Consider the following 26,319-nt stretch of genomic DNA (forward strand, 5'->3'; position numbering starts at 1 on the left):
CTTTACAGGTCCGACAGGCACATTAAAGTGCAAGGTTCTTAGTAACAATAGTGCAGCACTAGTGCTGTGTAGCTGTACACTGTGAACTATCAGACATAAAGGGCCAGTTCTTGAAGGCCTTTTTGGTGTCCATGGGATCGAAGCATAAGTTATAGTCCTGTGCATTGTTGATAAATTCAGCCTAGCCCCACCATCCACTGGTTGTCCTGGTTAGATGAGTTGGTAGACAAACTGCCCCACATGAGTAACAGTCCAGGGTTCACTCCTTGGACCACGTCAAATTTTTCACTACTGAAGCTTCTGGAAAACTTGTATAGCTTTTTTTACCTGTATGGCTGCACTTATGTGGGTGCTAATGAGTAATTAGCCTCTATTTGAAGTCTACTTTATCTTAAGTGTTTCCACTAAGTATAGATTTGACTGATCCAGCAGCTAATGCGTGGTACTGCTTTCTTTGATACACGTCGCATAATTCAGCACTCTGCCCGAGATGAGCAGTGCACCTGCTGCTAATCATATTGCTGTAACGCATGTAGCTCAGCCAGAATTTTCTCAGTTGAGCAAACCAACCGTTTTCTGGTCTGAGAATTTCAGCAATAAAAAAAATTAGTTGACAACACACTTTGAAACAAAATTATCTTTATTATTTCAATCAGTAAGCTACTATCATTTGGTTACCATGCATGAAACATTTTGTAGATTTTGAACTGTATACTCACAAGATGAGTTGAAATGGTTCGAACTGATAACAGCTACAAGTGAATGTCAGCCATCCTTCCACCAGTGTTCTTGTGATCTGCAAAGAGCAAGGCTCCAGAAGTGAAAGCTGCATGGGACACAATCTCCACACGAAGTCGTGTATCAAGGCATTTCTAGAACAAAAGAGTTTATTCTAGTAATGTTGATAGGCAGTTCATTGAAAGGTTTTGCAGACACAGCTGCTTCTAGCCAAGAAGGAACTTCAGTTTCTTGAGGTGTATTACTATTTTGTTTTCATTCATGAACGTGCCACAGAATACATATCTTTATCTGCCAACGGAACTTTTTTTTTTTTGTACTTCGTTCTTTTCAAGGCTGAAGCAGTACAGGAAAGATAAGGGCTGCAAAATAAATTCATTCTTGTGGTAAAGTACGTGAAGTAAATGAAATAGGCTTCTGCCACAGCAAAAACCCTCCACCTAGTAAACAATCTATTTCACTCCGGCAATGTAGTTATATGAGAAAGCAATCCGCCTTTTGCGCGAGTTTTCTGCGCATGCGCGAAGCCCCAGCGGCGACTGATGAAAACACACTGAGCGGCGTCGGCGGCGCTTCTCGTCGCCGCACTCATAGCCAACGCACGGGGGCTGGAGGCGCGGTCACGTTCACAGCCTTGGTAAAACGATGCCAACCACCTATGCCGCTTACGGCTGCCACTCTCGAGGCGTGCCGGGATGCAAGACGCATTTTGTTAGCTTTCCTTCGGCGAGCCGCGACCTGCAACGGCGTGAAGCTTGGATTAGGGCAACCAAGCGTCAAGACGTGAATGGGCGACCTTGGCAGCCGACTGCGTGCTCTCGACTATGCGAAAAACACTTCGTTACAGGTATGTATGCATCTAAAGGAAATGTGCATGATGAAAAGTATCTACCGGAGTTTGCACCAAGCCTGTAACCCACCAGTGATAGCCACAATGAGCATTTGTTCGGGGCGTCTGATGGCGATGTATTTTGTCGTGTGTTTTATTTATGTGCGAAGGGGCCGGGTAGCGCAGATATCACAGGTGGCTGTGTGCGCTAGACCGTAATATTTAGCATGTTTTATCGCGACTGCCGCCTGACTAAAAAGAAGAAAAGGGTGTTTGTTGTGATGCATCGCCGTTAGCGAGCCGAGTGGTTGAGCTAGCTGGTCATGAGGCTCGCGAACGGCAGTGCATTAAAACGCCGTATTTTTTTTTCTTGTTAGTCAGGTGGCAGTCACGATAAAACATGCTAAATATTGAAGAATTGAAGAAAAAAAGTGTATATTACCTGTGCTTTTTTCGAATAAACTTCAGTTGCTAGTCAGCGCTTGTCCGTTATTCTCCCTTCTCTGTTTGTCCCAAGTAGCCGCGCTGTTTTTTGATCTTGCTAAATATTACGGCCTAGTGCACACAGCCGCCTGTGATATCTAAGCTACCTAGCCCTTTCGCACATAAAGATAAGAAGATACATCGCCTTCAGGCCCCGGTGCAACTGAAGCAATCACGCACCGAAGAAATCCTCATTGCAGCTATCACTGGTGCGCTACAGCCTGGGTGAAAACTCCAGTAGGTACTTTTCATCATGCCGATTTCGCTTAGTTGCATACATACCTGTAGTATCTGTTTTTGCCGCTCGGAGCATATGACGCACTTGACACTTGCACGACGCACAGTATTTTTTTTTTCTAATTAAAGGCTCGCCTTCGTGCACGCCAAAGCATCCCGGCTTTGTTCCTTTAATGTACGCAATCAGATGCACTTCGTTAGGGAGCTTGATAAACGTCGTCTTCGTCCAACCGTTTGCAACGGCAAGGAAACCGCCCGCCGCAATAAATGAGTCTCCTGGAGGGTTCATGCTTGTTCACTTGCAGAGTGGATCAGATGGATGGATGGATGACAGTGGCTCTGCCCTTTGAATCGGGCGGCAGCTTGCGCCGCCTAGCCAAAAAATTAAAAGAAATATATTTATCTCTTCCCCATTTTTAGCTTCTAATTCGCCCGTATCTGCCCCCCTCCCTTTTTTTCCTCCCTTTATTCTCTTGACTTTTTCCACCAATCCCCTAACCTGTCTTTTGTTATCAGAACGCGTTCCTCATCCATTCGTCCATCTTCCCCAGCAAATCCCAGCGCTCTCTCCAGATCTGCCGCTTTTTCCGCGGGAAGGGCAGGACGAAGTTTTTGGCACCTTAGAACAACATGTTCCGTTGTTTCCTCCTCAGTTCCGCACGCCGCGCATAATATATCTACTTCCTGAAATTTTTTCCTGTACGTTTTTGTTCTGAGGGCCCCTGTCCTAGCCTCAAACAGCAATGAGCTCCCTCGTGAGTTGTCGAATAAACTTTCTTTCTTTATATCCTGTTTTCGAGTTCTATACATACCCAATGCTGATTTTCCTTGCATTCTTTCCTCCCACATTTTCCTTTCTGGCTCCTTTACCTGCTTTTCAATGCTGCTGTTTTGCTGCGGTGTATCTCCAAACTCTAGGTACTTAAATCTGAGCTTTCGGGTTCTGCTAGTCCATTTCGTATTCAGGCTTTTCATGAAGAGGTGCTTGTACATTTTTCGTGCCCACCTTGATTCCTCCATTTCGGTTAGTCTCTGATCATATTTTAGTTTGCTAATTGCCTCTCTAACCTCAAATGATGCCCAGCCCATATCTCCCTGGACTCCTTCATTAGGTGTGTTGCCATGTGCTCCCAATGCCAATCTACCTACCTTTCTCTGTCTGATTTCAAGGCCTGACTGTACTTCTGATTTCATGCACAGGACTGCATTTCCAAAAGTGAGTCCTGGTACCATAACACCCTTCCATACCCCTCTAACAACCTCATACCTGTTATAATTCCAGAGGGCCCTGTGTTTCATAATATCCGAACTCCTTTTCCCTTTGTCTATCGTAATTCCTTCATGCTTTTCTAGGTAATTTTTTCCTTCGTTGATCCATATGCCCAGGTATTTATAGCTCTCCACATGTTCAACCTTGGTGCCTTGTATTTCCAGCACGTCCCCCCTTTCATCATTAAATACCATTATTCCTGATTTTTCACTGCTAAATTCGCCCTCTTCTCCACAGATCTTAAGCAGCTCCTGCAACCCATCCCTCTTATCTGCCAGCAGTACAATGTCATCCGCGTACATCAATCCTGGTAGAGCTTGTGTTACTTTCTGTCCTCCCTGCATATAGCTTGCATCGAATCCCTTATTACTTTCCTCCAGGCGCCTTTCCATTTGGCTCATGTATATCATGAAAAGCAGCGGTGACAGTGGGCACCCTTGCCTAAGCCCCCTTTTTATTTTTGCTGGTTTTGTTGTTTCCGTCTCCCATACTATCACTGCCTCATTATCTGCATACACTTCTTGTATGAACTGAACCAGGTTTTTATTCAGGCCATATTCCTTCAACTGGTCCCACAGTTTTTTCTGATCTACACTGTAGTATGTCCCTTTAATATCTAAAAAGGCTATCCATAATGGTCTTGCTCTGGACGTAGAACAGGGTTGGTTCCTGACCGAGATGCGCATCCGATATGTAGGAGATTCACATGTGACACCAAGTAGTTGATTCCGCAGAAATCGCGGCGGAGGCAGAAATGAACGTTGGAGATCCTTTCACAACAGAATGACCATTCTCTGCGCACCGAGAACCTTTTCACCACTGCGACCACATCCGTTCCGACTCCTGAGGCCAGAAACCGGCTACAGCTCTGAATTATCCATTGCCAGAAAAATGCAGCGCGTTTCCTGCAGGTGTGCATTCCGGCCGGGACAATGCCCTTTTCACGGGGTGTGTATATGTGCCTCTCTGCCGATCTTCGTGGATGAAATCCTATAGCTGCACGGTTGTAGATGACGCTAGGAGGAAGCGACGCCCATTGCACCATGCCGGCGCCGCGGTGACCGCATTGTGCTCAGTAACTCGACACCCCGCGCATATGCGCCACTCAAAGTCACAGGAGACGATTCCACCTAGCTCTGCAGCATCAACAAACCCCCGGCTGCTTTGCCCTTTGAGATCCCTCTCTCTCTGTCTGCCCCCACGCTCTCCTGTCTGCCGAAAACCTGCACGCTGAGAGCGTCTCTCTCTGTCACGTCGAACACGGCCCGCGCTACACGCTCTTACAATACGAAGATAGTATATGCGTACGTGCGTTATGAGTGGATTGTGAAAACGCTCTACCTTCCCCCATACTGCGTGAACATGATATGCTGCAATCACTGTCACTACTTTCCGCTCCGAGGCCAAAAAAGGGGGGAAGCTTTCGCTTTCTACCAGCGTTGGCGTGGCCTTTTCGCATGGTGCGTTTTCGCGTCGTCTGCTACACTGCCGCTCAATGTGCTTCCCGCCCGCTCCCGCATGATGGCGCCACATCCTCGCGCAAAAGGCGGATTGAGACCGGCTTTAGCGGCAGTAATATGTGTGGGTCTCAGAACGGGCATGCGTACAGTACTACAGTTTGCAGCAGTTTGGTTTTTTACGGAACAAACTTTTTGAACCCGCAAAACCGAAATAAAAATTCCCCTTCAAGTCAGCTGAACAGTGCAAGTCAGCTGAACAGTGCAAAGAAAAATTGTTGGTAAGTGTGTGGCATGGACACCATGACTACCAAAGATTTTTTTTTTTTTACAGTTTTTCGAAGTACATAGGCGAAAATCTAGAGCTAAAAATACGAATTAAAAACATGCAACCCACAAAAAAATCCGCGCTTCAGGTTGGGCACAGATGCAAAGAGTGGCGTGTCAAAGAATGCAAACTAAAGAAAACTAAGCGCTGTTAAAGCTGATCACACCATCGATTACTTCAAATCTTGCGTGAACGTTTCTGTACAGTCCTGTCGTTTTTCAGAGAATAACTGGCACTTTTTACATCGGAAACAATAAATTACTTTCTTCCTGCCGATACATTCCGAACAGGCTTTTAGTGCGCTCGCCCAAGTTCTGTACTTGCCCCCACGCATTGACATTATAAATGGCACTGAACCATTTTAACCTCGCAGAAGCCGCTAAAATCATTGTACTCTCCTAAGCTCGTTTCCGATGCACGGACATTTTAAATAGGAGCGAACTTACCAAGATGAGGTGAATTGCGCATATCGGTGGTCTCGGTTCGTCGAAGTTGCATGTGTACAACAATGTTTTAGCGCAGCCTTTAAGGGTCTGGTTGCCGACTTATAAAAACTGCGAAAGCATACGACAACCACAGCGGTAAAGAGGAAATGTAACAGCATAACAGCACATATTTCTGCCTCTAACGTCGAACCACTTGCCGAACGTTGTTATAAATGCTTCAAGCACGGCGCCATGAAGAAAATCCAAAAGCGAATGCAGCGCCACTACTGGAAATTACAACTTCACAAAAAATATCAGTTACAAAAAAAAGTTCCCTTCTGAATGACATCTAACAACATGATTTCAACATTTAGAACTATACTCTTGATAAGAAAGCTTAGTTTGCTGCATCCTAAAGAGAGAAAAATGATTCGTTAAAATTTGGTAAGTGCCGCCATCTGCACCGCTCGCAAATGCAGTTTCGGCGCCCTATTTGAAGTACTTATTTTAAACGAGCGCATGTTTGCAAAGATAGACCTCGCAAGGGCTGCTTTGCTCTATCGAGACATTTGACGCACGACATGTAGCAGGGATCGCAAGGCACATCCGCGCAGACCTGTGAGGAACCAGTGGAAACGTGAAGATATTCCCTTGCTCCTTTTTCTTCTCGCAAGCAATATTCCAAGCACAAATAGAAGTGACTATGAAAATACTTCGCAGAGCCCAAAAGGAAGAATACGCTGAACAGTTACATTACGAATCCAACTGGATTGACATGTTGGAAAACAAGTGGTTGATTTGAGCCTGGCAGTTTTGTTGATGTGTTCAACTGACAGCAACTAGAGCACAACTCACCCTTGACGATTTTTTTTTTTACTTTTTACAGTGACTCATGCTATACAGATATTTTATAAATGCACTAAACAAAGTGGCCCAAGCATGCAAACAAGCGATAGTTTGTTTTGTCTCGCACTCAGTTTTTCCTTCATGCATGAGCGCCCACACACTAGGAGGATGAAAATCCTGCAGGTCATGCACCTGTATAGATATGAACAAGGAATGACAAATGATGCAGCATTTGTCCAAATAAAAGGCACATAACGCTCTTGGAGAGCCTATAGAAACTCTCAAATTGAAATAATCTTATACTACAATCCTCCTTTTCTTCTGGATGAACACAATGCTTATAAAATATGTTCGCAAAATTTGGTCTGTAATGCAAGCAACTTTCCTGTCATCAGCAGGACATCCGCGGCTATGCATCTAAAACTTGCCGCCACTGTGGGGAAGCAATATGAAATGCAACAGTAAGATGCACTGCTTTGATCTAGCAATCTTTTTCCACCTCAAATGAGAATTCAGTGTACTCACCAATTTACAAGTATTACAAGGTCCTTACTACCCATCCGGTTAGCCCCTGAATTTACATCTCCAAAATGAGAGGGCATGTGCTGCATTTACCATATTTGTTAAATATGCACTCGGGCACAACAAAACACAGTGCCTTTCAGGTCTTGCAGGCATGCGTTATGTTCATCTGTCAAGAAATGTATAAATACTTGCGTGTCTAGTTAGAAACAAACCCCTATTTCACTAAAACTGGGGCAACAAAAATATGTTAGGAACTAGCACAAGCCGCACAGTTTCATGCTCGCAGAATAGCAGCTATGTTCTTCTACCAAGCACATATATGACCAACTGCTTATTTCTGTTATCTGAAACTGCTTCCCCAACAAAATCTTAGCTCTTCAGTAAAACTTCCCATCATGTCAGAAAAGAAAGAAATGAAGCACCATACAACACTTCCTAGCTGCGCCATAGAACTGAGCAGTGTCCACTTTTATTTTTTTGGTAAAGTTATTTTTCTTTTTTAGATACGAAATGGCTGCGCTATTCCAAGTTTGACATTGTGTCCACTCCTATCTTCGTCCAGGTTGGATCGATAGTATGTATAATTAAATCGATAAATATAAGAAATGAAGCTAGTGTGACTAGATGAAAATAATGCTCGGCACTTTCTGCACATTGGAAAGTACAAAACACTAGCCATGCAACAATGACTAGCATCTCACAACAAGTAGGTTTCCATGGATATCGTGTACGTTTTTATGTAGGGGTGTCTTGCACTTTTTTTTTTAGGTGAAGAGGATGCAATAGTGTGCAACAGCAAAGAAAAAAAAAAATGGCAAGAGCATAGCCGAACAGGTTCCTCATCATCATCCTAACCAGCCTGACTACACCCACTGCAGGATAAAAGTCTCCTTTAATTCTCTTGTAAGGAGGAAGATGAGCATGCAGGAAGCTCAATCTTGGCAGCCACAGCCAGTTTGCTCAAAGTGGGAGACAAATCATCAAACTGCATGGGAGAAGTTCTAATTAGCCATTAACGCAGATGATGATGATGATGGTGCCATGGTCAGAGAAAAAGACAAAACCTGAAATGGGGTCACAGGAGCACAACGAGAGAACAAATTTTATGGTACATAACGAGCTGTGAATGGCGACCCTAGCCGTGCAGGCGGTCAAAGGAGAAAGACACTGCGCATTATGGTGTGAGAAGCGAAAGATCAGATAATGATGTCCTCACTTTTATTAGCTTGTGCAGTTTCCTACACATCACAGATACAGTAGCACCAGTATCAACAAGGAACGGCCCTCCACCGCTTCAAATACATTTGTAGGAACAATACGTGGGCCCTACATTTGTCGACATAATCGCAGTTCTTGCCTCAGGCAGTAACTAGTTTTCCTGGAGCAAAGATGCAGCAAAGAAACCGAGTGGCATTATGAGGATGGAGGCGAGTAGGCAGGTGGTGAGTGGAGGTGTCAAAGTTGTCTGCAGGACAGACGTGGCCGGGGCTCAGGAGGCGCATAAAGTCAGGCACATCTGCAGGTGGTGACAATGACGCACAATGTGACCAAAAACTCTGCACGCATAACAAATAAGAAGGTTGTCATATGTGCGCCAGGAGTCCACACAAAAAGGGGACGGCTACGTAGGAATGAAGGCGGTAGGTTACAGTGGAAGGCGGAACGGGATAAACATGTCTGACCAGATCTGACGTTGCCATACATGAGCGTAACCGCAGCAGGAACCTGCAGATGAATGAATGGCAGCACTTCAGACACTTGCTCGCAAATCAGCCTGAAGGGTCATGGCCAGGCTAGATGGAGATCCCCAAATGTCCTTAATTAGGAGTAGCTGTTATGCCACCTCCCCTGGTTTAAACTGGTCCAGGACGGAACCAAGCTGGAAAGTGATTCAAAGTGCACAGAAGGCGGCTGAACCAGAATGCGCTGCTTTGCTCCTGGCAAAGCATGAATATATTGGCAACAGTGATAGGGTTTCGAACAACAACATCTGGACTGCGTCAGCCTCGATGTTTTTGAGAATGCGCTCTATCCGATCCATCTCTGGCTGGAGACTTCTAGATGTGTACACAGGTTCACAATGTCTTCAGTATAACTGGTGAAGGATCCTTGCAGCTGGGTTTAGGCTCACAAGTACTGTTTGGAACACAGCTTTTGTATGCAAGGGTGGCCAAAGATCTAAGAAAAGGCGCATTTAAAAGCAGACTAGGTGATGAAGTTTGCTTTGTGGTTTCTGCTCTACAAACTGGCAACGCCTGTCACGTTAGACACCATGTTGTTCAGCTTCCCAGCGTCGCCTCCCTGGTTGTGGACGCTTAACCGCTTGTAAGAGGGAAGCCAATCCTATGCATCTTGGTCATTGAACCCATTGAAAATGGCAAGGTCCCAATATCGACACCAATTCCCTACATGCCTATCTTAATGTTTAGCCAGCTGTGGCGACTTAATCCTTGAATACTTCATCTCATTCGCACGCTTCATTTTCTGCTGCCCCTTGCTAAACGAAGTCAAGAATGTAGCGCAAAAGTAAAGAACAATGGACGAAGAAGAACACATAAGGCGATTGACTAGCGCTAGTCAATCATTTTATATGTCCTTCTTCGTCCGTTCTTTATTTTAGAGCTAAATTCTCGACTCCATGAATCATCAACTAGCGCAGCAGCACGCTACACTTGGGAGGGAACGGATAAGGTTTGCCACACGAGGGAAGGTGTACGAATTCAAGATCTCTGAACAGAATAGATAATTCAGTTTTAAGCGACGAAGGCGATCTTAGTCTAGAAGCAATGAGCGATAATTTCAGAGCCATTGATAATGAGTGCATGGCAGAGGTAGGCAATAGGATAATTAGACAGGCTACCAGTAAACTACCTAAGCAGACGAAATATCTGATTATGAAATGGCAAGGCGCGAAAACCTCCATTACAGTGGTCAGGATAGAACTAGGCAGAGATGTTAAAGGTACTCAGTGAACGTAATTTGTTCGACGCAAGGAAGTATATTACGGAGAGAATCGAGCATGCTCTAAAAAAACAGTGCTAGCCTGAAAGAGGTGAAGGGGAAATTAAGTAGGTGAAAATCCGATGTATGCATGCCAAGGTAGCCGAGGAGTTCTACACTGATCTGTGCAGTAGCCTAGTAACCAGGCTGATAATGAGATTAGCAATAGTTAAGAGCAATCAGACGTTCCGTCAGTGACAAAGGAAGAGGTTAAGAAAGCTTTAGAAGCTATGAAAAGGAGGAAAGCAGCTGGGGAGGCTCAGATAACTGCAGATTTGTTGAAGGACGGTGGGGATATTGTGCTTGAAAAATGGCCACCCTGCACTTGCATTGTCTGGACATTGGCACCGGAGTTTTGGAAGAATGCTGACATTATTTTAATCTTTAAGAAAGGGGATGCTAAGGACTTGCAAAAAATTACAGACCAATCAACATACTACCTGCTACTATAGTTATATATATTGAACTCGAAGGGGATCCCGAAATAGTTAGATACATAGGCAATTTCATATATAAGGCATACCAACAGATGAGGCTCTCTATAACCCAGAAGCATGAATATGGTACATGTATGGCAGCGGTGCGTTGCCTGCTGGCAACACACTGCTCACCAAGGACGCGGCGATGACCCGCAAGGCGTACACACGCATTGAATGTCACCTCCCACTTAATGCCGAAAAGGAGAGTACATTGGGCACACTTCCAAATGCCGCTTCGCAGGCGCCGGAAATCTTGGCAGGCAGCAGCTGCCAAGACTGTACAACCCGGCTCCATGCATGAAAAATGATCGCCGGTGAGCTGTTAAAACAATCCTTTGCAGGGCACGACGCGCAATTCGATGGACATGAACAACGCTGCTAAACTTTAATGTAGGATTTTCAGGGGGATATTTTGAGAGTTCGATATAGGAATATGATATATGTGCATTTGATATATCCGGGATCAAATATAGAATCAGGGCAACCTTAAACTTTAATCAACCAAATGATCAGGCAGGTTTTCGGAGAGAGTACTCTACCATCGATCACATTCGTGCTATCAACGAGGTGATAGAAGGATGTTCGGGATATAACCAGCCTCTATAAATAGCATTCGTTGATTAGAATAAGCATTTGACTCAGTCGAAACGTCAGCAGTCATTGCCTAAGGGTGTATATGAGCCGTATGTGAAAGTATTGGAAGATATCAATAGTGGCTGCATTGCAACCATAGTCCTCCATAAAGAAAGTAATAAAATTCCCATAAGGCAAGGCACTAGGCAAGCAGACATGATCTCCCCAGTACTATTTGCCACTTGCTTAGAGGAAGTATTCAGAGACCTGGAGTGGGAACAATTATGGATAAGGGCTGATTTAATACATTGCCTTATTAATTAACTCAGCGGACAAATTACAAAGAATGCTTAATGGCCTAGGCAAGCAAAGCAAAAACATAGGCCTAAAAATTAATAAGTGAAACCCTAAGGTAATGGTCAATAGCCTCGGATAAGAACAGCAGTTTACAAAAATTCCGAGGGCACTGTAGAATCTACACTGCAGAAATGCGACAGCATGAGTGTTGTTGGTGCACAAGGTGAATCACATTTGCTCTCATTATCATTACCAACTAATTGCATTGTCATTGCTAATTCCATCATTGTCATTATCGCTAATTGCAGCATTATTGTTATCGCCACTATCATCCTCACTGTAGACAAGAAGAATTATGATGTATTTCACGATTCCGGGCATGGCGCAGTAGGTTAAAGCGCTCGGCAGGGGATCCGAGGGATGGAGGTTTGATTCCCGGTGGAGATCGGATTTTAATTTTTCTAGATTTAAGGACAAAGTTTTCAGCGCAAAGGCACGCAGCTAAAGGAAAGAAGAAGAAGAAAGACTATAGGGACTATGCCTTTGCGCTGAAAACTATGTCCTTAAATCTATAATACCAACTAGCCCAACAACTTACTCTACTGAAGTTCATTTTCCTGATGACGTTACTTTCGGTTTTGGTGATGACGTTACTGGATTGGCAGCTATGTGTGACCGAACGAACAAACAGCAACAGTATGAGCCTTAATAGGTACAGGGGTGGAAGCAGGCTCGAGCATTTTGGAACAGCTCAGGGAGCAGTGGTAATACCACTTTGGAGCACTCAAATTATGCTTTAGAACATGTTTCTAGGGTCAAGCACTTTTAATAATTGCAATTTTTTTTCCTGATATACAAAAAAATCCAATTTGATTACTTTTTATTCAATATTCAATGCTGTACTACCTATGCACGCATATCTCAACATGTAAAGATGTTTAAAGTAACAGCTGACTAAAAGCTTTTGCCTATTCTGACTTGACAGCTTGAGACATGTCCACGCTCAAGCACCACCACTACCTTGGAATTGAAATAAACGAGCTGCACATCGCCACTCGCTATCTTCTTCATATCCTTCTTGATCCCGCAGCTGTGCTGATAAATTCCTGGGCACTGCTCAGTAGTACTTTCAGAAAGGATAGATGGCACTAAAGGGTAGCCTTTTCTTCCTTAAGCTTCTTTACTTCATGGTTGTCTCCTAGTGACTCATGTTTTCTTTTAAGTAATACTGGGGCTACACGTCGGCAACAGGCTTTCTATGCCCAACACTCTTGAAAGCATTTCTTGCAATTGACACCGTCATGGCATCACCACCCTAATACTTCAAGTATGCTTTTGTCTGATGTAGACTTGACAGGTTTGTTGTTAACAACGATTCTATAGTGAAGTACACACTCGTTTTCACAGCAGAACTGTTGGAACAACTCGTGTAGTTCTTTGTAACCAGAAAAGTTTCCTCAACAGCTCATGGTTGCCTGTGGCGATTGCTTCGCTCCTTGCCCTCACTTCTCTCACCACCGGCGATTCAAAAGGCTGGGAGAAGTTGCCGTCATGTGCACAAAACATTTTTCTTGCAATTAATTCCTCCAAGTCATTTGTGACTCGTTTTAGAATAACTTGAGATCAAAAGATTTCTTATGCTCGCTTTTCTAGTTTATTAAAAATTTATATATGATAGCTAGGCCCAGCCAAGGTGCATTGTACCTCCACCACCAGTGTGCTGCCTTCGTTTAGACTATGACGGCCCCTATAGACCAGAATACGGAGGGTAAATTGATCGCCACCATATTGAGGGCGCTGTAAGGCTATCTAGAGGTGCTGCAGCGAAATGACGGCTCTGCACTACCAAACGAGGTGGCCATGAGTATTCATAGTGCTTACGCTTTTAAGTCTCTTTGAAGTTTTCACAACTTGCTGCCCACAAAATCGTCAAAAGTGCGTTTCCGCCTCATGGCAAGGCTGTTCTGCACATCTCGCAATGGCAGAGGCAAGCACAGCGTCCACAAGTGGAGCGAGTGGTTCGGTTAAGTGCATAGTACCTTTCTATGCGAAAAATACTACGGTTGTGACTTTTCCACTTTGATTTGCACGCCCAATGATATGCCACATATTACCAAGACCCTTGCAGTACACAATATATCTTACCCTCGCGTGGTGTCTGCAGAAATTTGTTGCGGTCCGCACCGCACAAACAGGTGGCATGCCGCAAGTGTGAGTAAACATGTCTCATTTGCTCTGATTCCCTGATGTCTCCGTTGCCATTTCAGCAAGGAAGTGCCTTTTTTGTTTTTTTAACAGCCAAGATAAGCAACGCCAACCAGTCACAAAAATAATATTTCTTGATATCTCCTGCTTGGATGATGTGCTGCTGATTTGTTCTTCAAACCTGTTGGAAAGGAAAAAAAAAAAAAAAAGAAAAAGAAGAAGAAGAGAGACACCGGGCAATTATCGCCAATGAGAAGTATTCACTCGCAGTAGCGGCATGCGGCCTGTTTTGTGAGGTGTGGGCTGCGGCAGATTTTTTTGCAGTCACCACGCAAAGGTAAAACATACTGCGGACTGCAAAGGTTTAGCTTCTACGTGGGACATTACTTGGGGGTGCAAATCAAATAAGAAAAGTCGCAGCCATAGCAAGCCTGCATGCAACGGTACCATGCGCTTATAGGAACCACACGCTTCACTTGTGGACACTGTACTTGCCTCTGCCCTCGCAAGATGTAAAGAATAGCATTGCTGTGAGGCGGAAATTAACTTTTGACAATTTTATCAGCAGCCAGTTCTGAAAACTTCAAAGAAACATAGAAGCACAAGAGCTAGACACCCACGGCTGCCTCGTTTGACAATCCAGAGCCATAGTTTCGCCGCGGCACCTATAGATGGTGCTAGAATGCTCTCAAAATGGCAGTGTTCAATTTACCCTCCTTGCTCTGGTCTATAGACCTTTTCGAAAAGTGGTCGTGGGAGCTGCCATATTGAATACTGGGCTGTGCTGCTCGCACAGGAAAAGTTGAGAATTATCTCTTCCAAACCCGCCTCACAGCCCAGTCAAACCAGTTTCGCCGAGGCTCGTGAAAAGGTCTATAGCACAACATGCCACTGCCCTGCTGCACTTCTCACAGTCACCTAATCAAATTGCACCGAACCGCATTTCTTGTACCTGGCGCAATTAATGGCCCAATACAATTAATGTTAAGCAAAAATCATGTTTCGTTAAATTTTATGGCAAAATATCAAGGCATCAAAACATCATGGCAAAACATCAAGTTTTTGGGTTTTGGAACAATATTGCGTTTTGGGGCAGGATGGAGCAGAATGAAGCAGCTTGGAGCAGAAGAGTGAATGGAGCAGTACTTCCACCCTGCAGGTAACAGAGCACTAGATGTTGTTGGCGAATGTGTCTGCTTAGGACAGGTAACAACCGCAGATCCGGACCATGAAAGGGCGATAACTACAGGTTTTCCCCCGAATTTAATCCTAGTGCAAATAATCTGAGCGCTGACCGATACAATCTGCGTGCCATGTAATTTAATTTGAGTGCCAAGCATTTAATTAAAGCGCCAGCAAATCTATTTTGAGTGCGAGCTCAAATAATGCCAGCTCCAACTAATTTAATCTGAGTGCCAAAGCAATTAATACAAGCGCCGGCAAATTTAATCCGTGTGCCAACCAACTTAATTCATATGTGGAAAATGAATGCAATAGAGGGCTCCAAAGCACGAAACATGAATTCCAGAAATAAATCGAAATTGAGATCATCTTTCAGACAATGCGCCGAATCGGCGAAGCGTCAACTTATAGGATAGCCTTCATCAGTATTATGACAAATATTGCCTTGATGCAAGTGTTTTAAACCTAATGTCTCCCAGAAAATAAAATTGCATTTTAAAGACGGCCGCTTCTGTGCTTTTACAAGCCTGTAGTTTGTTATCCACCTACGCCGCTACGATTGCCGCCCAGGCAAATTAAGCACTGCTGTTTGGGTTGTAAGCTCTGCTGTACATAGTTTCAGCCACTTTGCCATGTCACAGCCAGACTGAATGCAACGGCGCGCGCTCTCTCTTTCCGTGGTCGTGTAAAATTGAGAAAGCGGTAAAATGAGATGTTTCTCTGGCTCCATATCTTCTCGCCTGAACCAACTCTGCTTTACACTAATCCTTCTTTTCTGTTAGTGGCATTGAATCATTATTAGAAACACAAATACATTTCTGCACCGGTTGCCATTTCGTAAAAACAGCAGGCTGTTGTGTGAAGGCCGAAATGCCATCGGCATGCAGATTCAGTGCATATGACAACCCTTAATAAGCAGTGCTTAACCAGCCGATTAGAAGATGACAGTCATATTTATTCACTAGTCATACGTCTAAACTAAAAGCTGCGAGAGGCGTGTCATAAACTGCAGTTTTTCAGCTGCGTGTGGTTCTTGGTTTTTTGCAAGATACAAGAACAAAGCGAAATAGTGCATGCAGATGTGGCGCCTAAGCGTCGCGTGGTCTGCGAAGTGATCTCAATTTCGATTTATTCTGGAATTCATGCTTTGTGCTTTAGGGCCCTCTACCGCATTCATTTTCCACATATGAATTAAATCCGCTGGCGCTTGTATTAATTGCATTGGCACTCTGATTAAATTGTTTGGCACTGTCATTATTCGAGTTGGCGTTCGGATTAAATACACTGCCGCTTTTATTAAATGCTTGGCACTCAAATTAAATTACACGGTGCGCAGATTGTATCAGTTGGCGCTCAGATTATTTCCGCTGGCACTAGGATTAAATTCAGAAGGAAAACCTGTAGAACAAGTCTAGGATGGAGCGCATTTGGCAAGTTCTTGCAGGTCATGACTAGCAGCTTACCGGTATAACTCAGGAGAAAAGTAAATAACAGTTGCATCTTACGAGTACTCATCTATGGGGCTCAAATGTGAACGCTAATTAAAGGGGTTATACTTAAGTTGAAGAAGATGCATAGAGCTACGGAATGGAAAATGGTAAGTGTAGTCTAAAGATAGGAAGCATGCAGAGCGGGTCCAAGAAATCAACTCTAAATAATGACATTCTAGTTGAAATCAAGAACAAATGGCCACAAGCAGGACATATATTGCAAAGAGAGGATAACCGATTCGCTAAGAGTAACAAATTGAATTCCAAGTGAAGGAAAGGGTGGCAGGGGGCGGCAGGAAGTCAGGTGGGTGGACGAGGTTAGTAAGTTTTCAGGGGTCAAGTGGGTGCAGCTAGCATAAGACTGGGTTAACTGAAGGATTATGAGAAGCCTTCGTTCTGCAGTGGGTATAGTTCAGCTAATGATGATAATGATGATGAGCTATGGACAAAGAAAAACCGTATGGCAACAAAGGGCTCCTTTATCACAGAAAAAACTGGATTTAAAAAAGTCTTCCCATCAGTTGAACCAAACTCATTAAAATGGCCAATTTGCCACCACTCTGAAATTAATGGCCGTGCAGCAAAACTTTTGGGATCTGCACTCACAAAATCAATACTGACATGTACATTTCACTTGAGAAATCGGTCGCCAACGGTGACACCAGCATTTCATCTCTCCTCCTGAGTACTCCCTGCCACTCTAGATACTGCTCGTGTAAAAAGAAATATTGCTGACATGTCGTATTGTCTACGAAGAGGCTTCACAAATTCATAAAACATTTAGGCTCCAACGCCTTTTAATTAAACTGCACATGCTCTTTTCTCTCTGCGCGTGGAGGGGCAGCTGAACTGCGTATGTGCAAAGGTTATCGCGGTGCACGACTTGCACTTTTGAATGCAGCAAATTAAACCAACTTAGCGTTTTTTTAGGTATAAGTCACAGAAGAAAGGTACAATAACACGGAAAGTTGAGCTAGTTGGTACATATTTTTAAGGAATAACAGCGCAGAGACGAAGGACAAGGAAGAAGACAACAGCGCAGGTGTTGTCTTCTTCCTTGTCCTTTCCTGCCACCTGGTTATTACTTTGACCATGTTCACCTTGATTTGGTTGGACCACCACCTCCACCTAATGGCTGCCGGCACATTCTGATGATGATTGACCGCTTCACTCATTGGCTCGAAGCAGTGCCCATTCTGGACATTACTGCGGAAACAGTTGCCAAAGCCTTCGTTTCAGCATGGATTTCCAGCTCTGGCTGTTACCACGGATCGTGGCCGCCAGTTTGAATGCATCCTCTTCACTTCACTTACCCGTCTGCTCAGCACTAAACACTGCCGCACCACAGCATACCATCCTTGTGCCAACGGCATGGCTGAGCGGCTCCATCGTCAGCTCAAGACTGCCCTCATTGCTCACCTAGATCGCGAGCACTGGGCTGGTCACCTTTTTATGGTGTTTCTTAGCCTACGAACCGTTTTTCGTCGCGACCTTGGCTGTTCGGTGGCCGAAGTCATCTCGGAGACTTGTTAGTTCCTTCGGCTTCCTGGTCCCAGCCCCTGCAGTACCTTTAACGTTTTTGGGACTGCATTCAACAGCTAAACCCTGTCCCACCTCGATCATCTGACCGTCAGATCTTTGAGCACCCAGACCTTGCGTCCTCGACACATGTTTTTCTAAGGCTAGACACTGTAAAGGCGCCTCTTAGCCCCCCCTATGATGGCCCGTACTGCATCCTCAACAAGACCACAAAGTCGGCGACTATCCTGCTGGATGGTCGTGAAGGGGTAGTCTCCCTGAATCGCCTTAAACCCAAATACATGGAGACACCTCCCTAGGAGCTCCCCTCGGATGTTGCTGTCTTATCTGCCGACGTGCCTGCCGCTGAGGCCATCCCTGCCCCGTTGGCGCGTACATTTCGCCGCTCCGTTTGGTGGGGGGCCCTGTAGCGCACAGCGCCGCTGTAAAGCGGAGGCGCTAAGATCGGCGTTCACAGCCAGCAAAAGAAGAAAATAAGGTTGAACGACGCGTGCTCAGTGAGCAAGCAAGGCATGGGCTGTCCGGTTCGAGAAGCCTGCCACGCTGGTCCTCTTGTTCTGGTGCTCCGCTACAACGCCGTAAATTCCTTACATGCTCTTCACTGCAGGACACTTTCTGCCAGCTGCAAATATACACAGAACCAGCACTCCACTGCTTCAATAAAATGCTGCTTTAGGCTTGGGCACTGCCAGCTTCGACAATAAAGGAATCTGCTGAAGGCCATGGACACAAAGAAAAATTTAAATGAAGCTGTAGCATGGCACAAGGATCAGAATTCCCCGCAAAGTAATTTGAGATGCAGATCAAAAAGCTGCAGAGAAGACTGTTCTTTGCCCGCAGCTGCAAGGAGGGCTATCAAATGCAGGTGCCGTATTCGGTTTGAGGTCGAGCACAGAGACTGGCATTCCACAAAAACAGTATGAAGCTCCTATCGGGATAGAGTCTGATGCTGATTTACGACCTGCGGGAAGTCGGCGCAGCCGTGGGCGAGCAGCGTACCACGGGCGTACTGGCAGCCCATGACCGATAGGCGAGCCATGATAATTCGCCCCCTTGTGTTTCCTCGCGACTGCGGCGACAGGGATTTCAGCAGAACGAGTCGGATGTACGGCCTGCATGCGGGGCCCGCTCGGCATAGGGGGTGGCCTTCCTCGCTTTGGCAGCGGCACCAGGAGCAGAGTCCAACAACCCAAGTCCCGACCCCTGCCCTGATTCCTGTATTACATGGGCCTGCTGAAGGACCAGCCGTGCGACTCCAAAGGGGAAAATGGGACCCAGGTGGAGGTCACGATTAAGGGAGGAGGGTGTTGGAATTTTAGATTCCCCGCGCCCGCACGACACGAAGAACACGCCCTCGTCTCCCTCACGGGGATACCTCAGCTCTCTCCCTCCCCTGAAGCAGTGGCGGAGAGGGCAGGGGCGAGAGAACTGGCGTAGCGTGCCGAGCGGCCCCTCCTTCCCCCTACCCTCTCATATCGATGCACAGCATCTCATCCAGGGGAGACGACGCCGCGACACCAGAGCGCGCGGATGCTGCTATGACCAAGGATAAAAATTGGGCACTCCCAATAAACAGCCCAATACGGTGGCTCTGCCTCAGTGTTTCATTCTTCCCTGCCACGGATGTGGTTAGAGCTAGCGGCAGGGCGTTCGGTTCTGAGCACAGAGCCCGAGTCCCGTGAGAACCCCCACAAGGTGTTGGTACATGTCTCCTTGACGTCAGCTCCGGCATCCATTGCAGTGAAGAGCAAGCACAGAGCAACGCCAGGGTTCAAAGCGATCGCTGAATGGAAATGTTTTTTTTTTAAAATCTAAAGCACAAATTAGATTAAGCTCTAAAAAATAAATGCCATTGAATGGTACTGAGTCATGTAATATATATATATATATATATATATATATATAACTGCAAAAAATTTGCACATTTAAAGCTGACAGAGCCCAGGCCTAAAGCACCATTGCACTCAAGCAGTGGACTGCTAGTTCGCAGCCAGCAGAAAGTGGACTGCTGCGATGAGCAGGCACAGAGCAACACCGTGGTTTCCTGCAAAGGCTCAACTTGAGAAATTATTTTCTCGCTTAAAAGCACCCTGATTAAACTTTCAGAATTAAATAGCAATGAATGGCTCTGTGCAAACTAGTATTGTTCATAATTTTAATAGGGCCACTTCATTACATAACTGACGGAGGAATAAACCTCAATAAGGTAATTTTCTCGGATTTAAATATTTTTGCAGGTGCACCTTAAGTTGTTTGATCTCTTTTATAGGCTTTTTGTCTTCTAAAAAAGTTGGAGAAATAGATTGAGTACTATAACAGTAATAATTGGCTTACAGGAAAGGAAAAGTTTTTCCGTGGACACCTGAATCACGCTGCAAGGGAAGGAAGATGGGAGCGAAAGCGGAAGGAGAGAGGCCTCATAGTGGAGGGCTACGGAGTAATTTTGACCACCTGGGGATCTTTAACATGCATTGACATCGCACAGCACACAGATGCCTCTCCGCTTTGCATCCATCGAAACGCAGCTGCCGGCAGTCAGGTTTGAACCCAGGCACTCTGGAACTCTAGTCTAGCACCTAGTACCATAAGAATATAAAATTTGATAAACATTTCAAAATTTCAGCTTTTTGTACCATATTTTACGATTTATATTTGAACAAATATAAAGCCGATCACTCGCGATCAGCCTCTGCTTTCGTTTTTTTTTAGGAGGACGAGGGGGGGGGGGGGGGGGGGGGTAATGCCACCTGGTGTTCCCCAGATTCTTAGGTGGTGCCTGGGAGAAAGACGCTACAGTCTGCTCGCGCGCTCTGTGCGGAACGCTGGCTGCTGGTACAGCTTCTCCCTGTCTTTTAGGCACGTCTAGCCCTATTGTCCGTGACAATATTTTATGATTTTTATTTGAACAAAAATAAGGCAGAGTTTGTTTATTTCCTGCACATCAAAAGAACAGTGCATTTTATTAATATGAAAATTTTTTTTTATAGTGATGCATCAAAAAGTTAATTTTTTTTACAAATTTATCTGTGTGACTAGGTTTTGCTATCACTTGCAAACTTAAAAGAGTATAGACCACCTTCGCTCTGGCTCCGTCATGAAGATGTGGTGGCACTGTCGTAATTGCAGACTTTCGTGTGGTAGGAAAAACATTGCTTCAGTTGCTTTCGCCTACTGTGATTGTGCGACGGTTTGCTGCAGCCGAAGAAATAAAAAACAAAGCACCATGCTGACTAGTTGCATCACCGTGGCATGTACTGGATGGTAAAGAACGCAAAGTTTAGTAAGCTTGCACAGGTTTCTTACGGACGAAGGTCGCCGTAAACAGTGGGCCATCGCAGTGAGGCGCGAAGGCTGGATACCGACACCTTTACGCCACAGCGGTTACGAGCTCAAAGGTCATGAATAACTCGAGTTTGGCCTTCTTTACGACGCGTAATGGTATTTTGTGAGTGCACGTAAAATGTTGACGAGGCAGCCAGTATATTAATGCGTAGACCTGTTTATAATGTAAACAATTCCTCAAGCAAATTTTTGTTTTTCACTTTCTAATTGTACGTATTATGTGCATAGTGAGCTGCTGCGCAAGCGATCTGCGTTGCACTCCTCCGTGGTTAAATTGTATGGCTAACATCAGCTTTGTTCACCTAAAATTATTTTAAATTTTGTGATGAAATGTGTGTGCGCTGACAGCCACTGATTTGCTCAATTGGAGCTGAATTTTATTACACCGAGGGGTTTGAGTGGTATTCACTGCAGCTAATTTTGAATGAGAGTTGTGGGGTTGAGCGTCCCGAGCGACATATGGGCCCCTAGCTGTTTCAGATTTTGAGGATCTTTACATCAACTACGTACTGCATGGCACACTGTCGCATTCAGAGTTTATCCTACATAGAAACATGGTCACGGCGGCCGGGACTGAACTGGGTAGCCCTAACTACGGAACCAGCATGTGGACGCTGCAGCTTGTAATGCAAGCTAAAAGCTTGAATACCCATGAAGAAATTATAAATGCTGACACCAATAACCTCCCACGAACACAACAGATAGGCATGCAGCATGGTGATTTAAAGAAATAATGCAAGGATAAGCAAACCTGTACGGTGCCAAGGCACAATGCCCTTGCTACTGTTGCCATGCTTACCAACAGCGCTCATTTGGTGCTCGGTATGAAGAATCGTCCGAGAATGCAATGATGCTTTGAGCGGAGTACTTCCTACCTGGTTTGCGTGCGCTGTTTACGAGCGAGAAAAATCGCATTCCACTTACCCGACTGAAAGTTGTTGTATGCACCCAAAGCTTTGCAATCCTCGACGCATTCCGCGGCTAATGTGCTGGGCAAATAGCAAATAGATATCAATCAACCCTGCTCATTTTCCTGTTTACTATTTGCAAGGCAGCAACAACTTCGCTCGTGCGCTTTGAACCCGCTCTTGGTCTGGTACGGTGTGCAGGACAAGGCGATGCATGCTGTGTACGTGAAGTTTTTCCAAGTATTGCTTTTGTACTCACACAGCGCGTGGGTATTTTATCTGCCAAAAAGGTGCCTGCATATCACAATAACACGCTCTTGGCAAGCATGGCCACAGCAGTGGGGTGGCTCCCGTGCTTTCCGCCTGCTCTGGGGCCATAGACGACTGCCGCGCCACCTCGATTGCTGTTTGTTTTAAACATGGTGGAGACCTATAGACACCTAATTTTTGGGTTCGTGTTTTATTAGCTGTAATGATGCGCAAGGTATTACTGTACAGAAAGTGCCAGGTGATATCCACCTATGACTGCTAAACAATTTATCATTGAATTTCTTTCCTCACCCGTTTCGGTTTCGGTGACGCCAAAGTCTAGGTCACGTGATGGGTGAAAAAAAAATTGTGATATCCTGTGATGTTTAAATTCACTACAACGCTGAAGCCAGCCTGCCTCAAGAACCGGAATCACAAGTGAAGGGCTGGTGATTATACTGCGGCTTTTTAATGCCGTGCATGGCTTGGACTTGATTGTGATGTCACAGCCATCTCAGCTGCTGAAACCGAAACAGGTGAGAAAAGAAAATTGAACTGAGAATTATTTAGCGGTCGTAGGCGAAAACCACGTGGCGATCCGTATACAGAAATGTCTATGTCTTACAAAAATGCCACCAAAATTTGGTGTCTATACTCCTTTAAGATGATGGTCACAGGAGGAAAATACTTTTTCACCAAAAACAAGCTGGGATAATATTCTTCATAGCAATACAATTTGCTATGATTTTTTAAAAACAAATTGAGGATGGTCGAGCCCACAACCTGTATCAGTTGGTGTAGAATGAAACCGGCACCTTTACCTTAGCAGATCATGCTAGCCATAACAGCCTAGCATTATCCTTGATGCATCAGCATGACAAGAAAAAGCAAAAAAAAACAAACAAACAGTGGTAGCATAACATATATACACCACCACAAAATCGAAGAACTTGAAGGTAAGCTGTCTAAAAATTGTAAGAACATTTTTTTTTTTTTGTGGAACTGCAGCAGCATCATAGTTTGTACTGAAAAAAATTGTTGGCTTGACATGACAAGCACTGGACCATATATATGCTGGTCTGCAAATATGAAACGCCTTTGCCCACACGTACCAGTCACAGCTATCCGATGGAAACTAAGGCAGAATCAAAAGCACAGAAGAAAGCACAGGTTGCCTCCAAAGGATCCCTGTTTCAGCACACGCACCAAAGACAGGGAAGGACCTGGAAATCAGAAAAATGCAATATTTATTTATTTATTTGTCTTTACCCTTAGGGCCGTACAGGCATTTCAGAGGGCAGTGGGCAAAAAGAAATACAGGAAAAAAAGAAACACTGCAAAAATTGGGTACATAAATAATACATCCTATATATACAATATTAGCTATGAAATATTAGCTATAAATGCCCACTCCTGGGAAAGGTAAGACATGAAGGATTTTGTTACAACACAAAAAGTATAATGAATGAAAGTATGAATTCCGCAATTCATGGCAGTTGGTTGTGTCTACTATCTTTGCAAACATTTGTCGTCACTTCGCGTAAAGGATCCATTTCTCGTTTCTAATTCTGAGGCAGTTGCTGACTTACTCCAAAATGAGAGCTTGGCATACAGTGCTGGTTTTAGCGTAGATGTGGTTGATTTGTATAATCTTTTCCACACTCTCAACTCATCCAGTATGTTCAGCAATGTATTACGGAGGACTATGATGAATGCTGGTTCCAAAATGAGTGTGGAACCTTAACCGAATCCTTTTTGGAAATGTTATCTTACTACCTGAGTAACACGTTTGTTGAGTGAGATGGTCGAATTTATACGCAAAAATCTGGTGTGTGCATAGGTGCCAAGGTAGCTCCCATCCTCAGCGACATTTATCTGAGCAGGGTTGATATGAAAGTTGAGAATGATTTAGCAAGTTGTTGCATGCACATTTTCCGTTCCGTGGATGATTTTCTGGTGCTAGCTAGCTCTGTGAATCCTGAATTTGTGTCAAATGTTCTTGATGTTTTTGCACGTAATGGGTCGGGACTAAGGCTCACGCATGAGGTCCCCCAAGAAACAGCCTTACAATTTCTCGATTTAAAGTTGTCTTTCCAACCCCATCATGTCTGTTGGCAGTATTCACCTAGGAGTGAAAAGCACCTTCTGAATTACAGGTCCTTTCATTCAAAGCTCGTAAAAAGTAGTATTGTTACGGGATGCTTAGGCATGGCAGTGAAGAAATCTTGTCATCATGAAATAATGTCCAGTCTCTTAACTCAGGCGGACAAATGCAGGGAAGCTGGTTTCCTGAACTCAGTTCTTGTCTCGAGTGCAGACAAAGTCCTCCGCGCGCTAACATCGTCTTCAAGCATGTAAGGGCGGGAAAGGGGTTCGGAGGAAGGAAGAAGAAAGGTAATAGTCATGCCATATGTACACACGCTGTTGCACCGAATTAAAAGAGTAGGAAGCAAGCATAGGGTAAACGTTCTGTTTCCTTCTCCTAACAAACTAGAAAGAGTGGGAGCCGCGGTTCAAAGAATGCACGAGGGGCGCAGAAGAAATATGTGCAACATAAATCATGAAAATAGATATGTTCCTTGTAAGACTGGCATAGTATATCAAATCCCTCTGTCCTGTGGCCTTACCTACATAGGCCAGACTGTGCAATGCAGTAAAGTGCGGCTCATGGAGCACGCTAATTCGCTGAAAAAGAAAGAAACTAACCTAGCAATGCATTGATTCACGTGCGAATGCACGTCATTTTTTGATGACAGTGATGTTTTGGTCGTTCATTCTTACCAGTGCACTAGAGAAGTAGCCAAAGCTTTTCACATCAGAAAAAGTAAAGGGTGCGTGAGTACGCCTTTTGTCACATTATCTCCTCGGGAAATGAATATGCTGCACAGTGGGCAGCAGTTCTGCTGATGCACTCGTGCTTTTAAATGCTTTTTTTCTTTTTTACCAAAACTTGAGGTCGTTGACATTGCGCATGTGCGCTGTTTCTTCGTGTGCATATATATGATGTGATTCTCCCCAATAAAAAAATCAGCTGTAAGTTCACCGCTGTTCGTGTGTCTCGTTTCGTTTCTTTCTTGGTCTGTGTATGTTTAGCGCTGTTGGGCCACCATTAATTTCGATTCTCCCCCGCTTTTAACTGCTTTGGCTGTGGCGGTGCTGATCGAAATTCATGCCCTGGCCACATCAGTCATGCTGTGGACTATCTTCATAAATAAAGTCTGTTGATTCCATATATCAGCACCCTTGTGGAGCAACCGGTTTTTTGCCGGCACATATTTTTACAAGCAGGTGCACTCAAGTAAGTGCTACTCACCTTTTCATGAGGCACAATTCATACCATCGGGAGAGGCCATGAGCAGAAGCTGCGACGAAGCCAAGATCTCACAATCGCCGTGCATCAAGATTATTTCGGTACACATTGAAAGGAAACAGAAATGGTTGCTCTTGCTGGGACAGGGCTAGCCGGGGCCAAACGGAGGCGTATTCGAAAATGAACTACAAAAGAAAGCCCTTTCGTGCGAGCCGCCGGGACTGCTTTTAAACGCGCGAAAAAGGGCTCCCTAGTTTCTCTACACTTCACTTGCAGTCACTGCAGACTCACAGCAAGATTACGAAAAAATAATTGAGATCGCTGAACAATAGCGCGTCGATGCAGAAAAAAAATTCCAATCTGTAACGAGGGGGCAGCGGTGCAATGAGTAGGCGAGGCAAGTACGGAATGCAACACGTGCTTTGCGCTGTATTTTGCAGTACTCACGAAAGTTTGGAGAAAGCTGCAGGGATGCGTGCCACCCAATCTATTTTGCAGAATCCATTTTAGTCCGGTCGATCTGAAACAATGCGATGCAAACGAACCTCCCGCCATTGCCGCTGCGCGCCAAAGTTGAAGAAAAAAAAAAAAAAAAGAAAGCATCTGC

At 44.8% G+C, this 26,319-nt stretch overlaps 1 long non-coding RNA gene across 2 annotated transcripts; it reads right to left on the minus strand.

Moving 5' to 3' along the window:
- Positions 1 to 8,265: 8,265 nt before the first annotated feature.
- Positions 8,266 to 26,264, minus strand: LOC146210173 (uncharacterized). Of its 2 annotated transcripts, none has more exons than XR_014708407.1 (3): positions 26,160 to 26,264; positions 23,515 to 23,625; positions 8,266 to 8,654 (listed from the first exon to the last, which is right to left on the minus strand). It is a non-coding gene; the product is annotated as an uncharacterized LOC146210173 (long non-coding RNA). The 2 variants fall into 2 exon arrangements; XR_014708406.1 differs by lacking the exon at positions 26,160 to 26,264 and adding an exon at positions 25,716 to 26,100.
- Between the last annotated feature and the right edge of the window lie 55 nt (positions 26,265 to 26,319).

This window comes from Amblyomma maculatum, chromosome 1, assembly GCF_055883805.1.
Source record: "Amblyomma maculatum isolate TAMU_Amacu chromosome 1, ASM5588380v1, whole genome shotgun sequence".
In the NCBI taxonomy this organism is placed as follows: Eukaryota; Metazoa; Arthropoda; class Arachnida; order Ixodida; family Ixodidae; genus Amblyomma; species Amblyomma maculatum.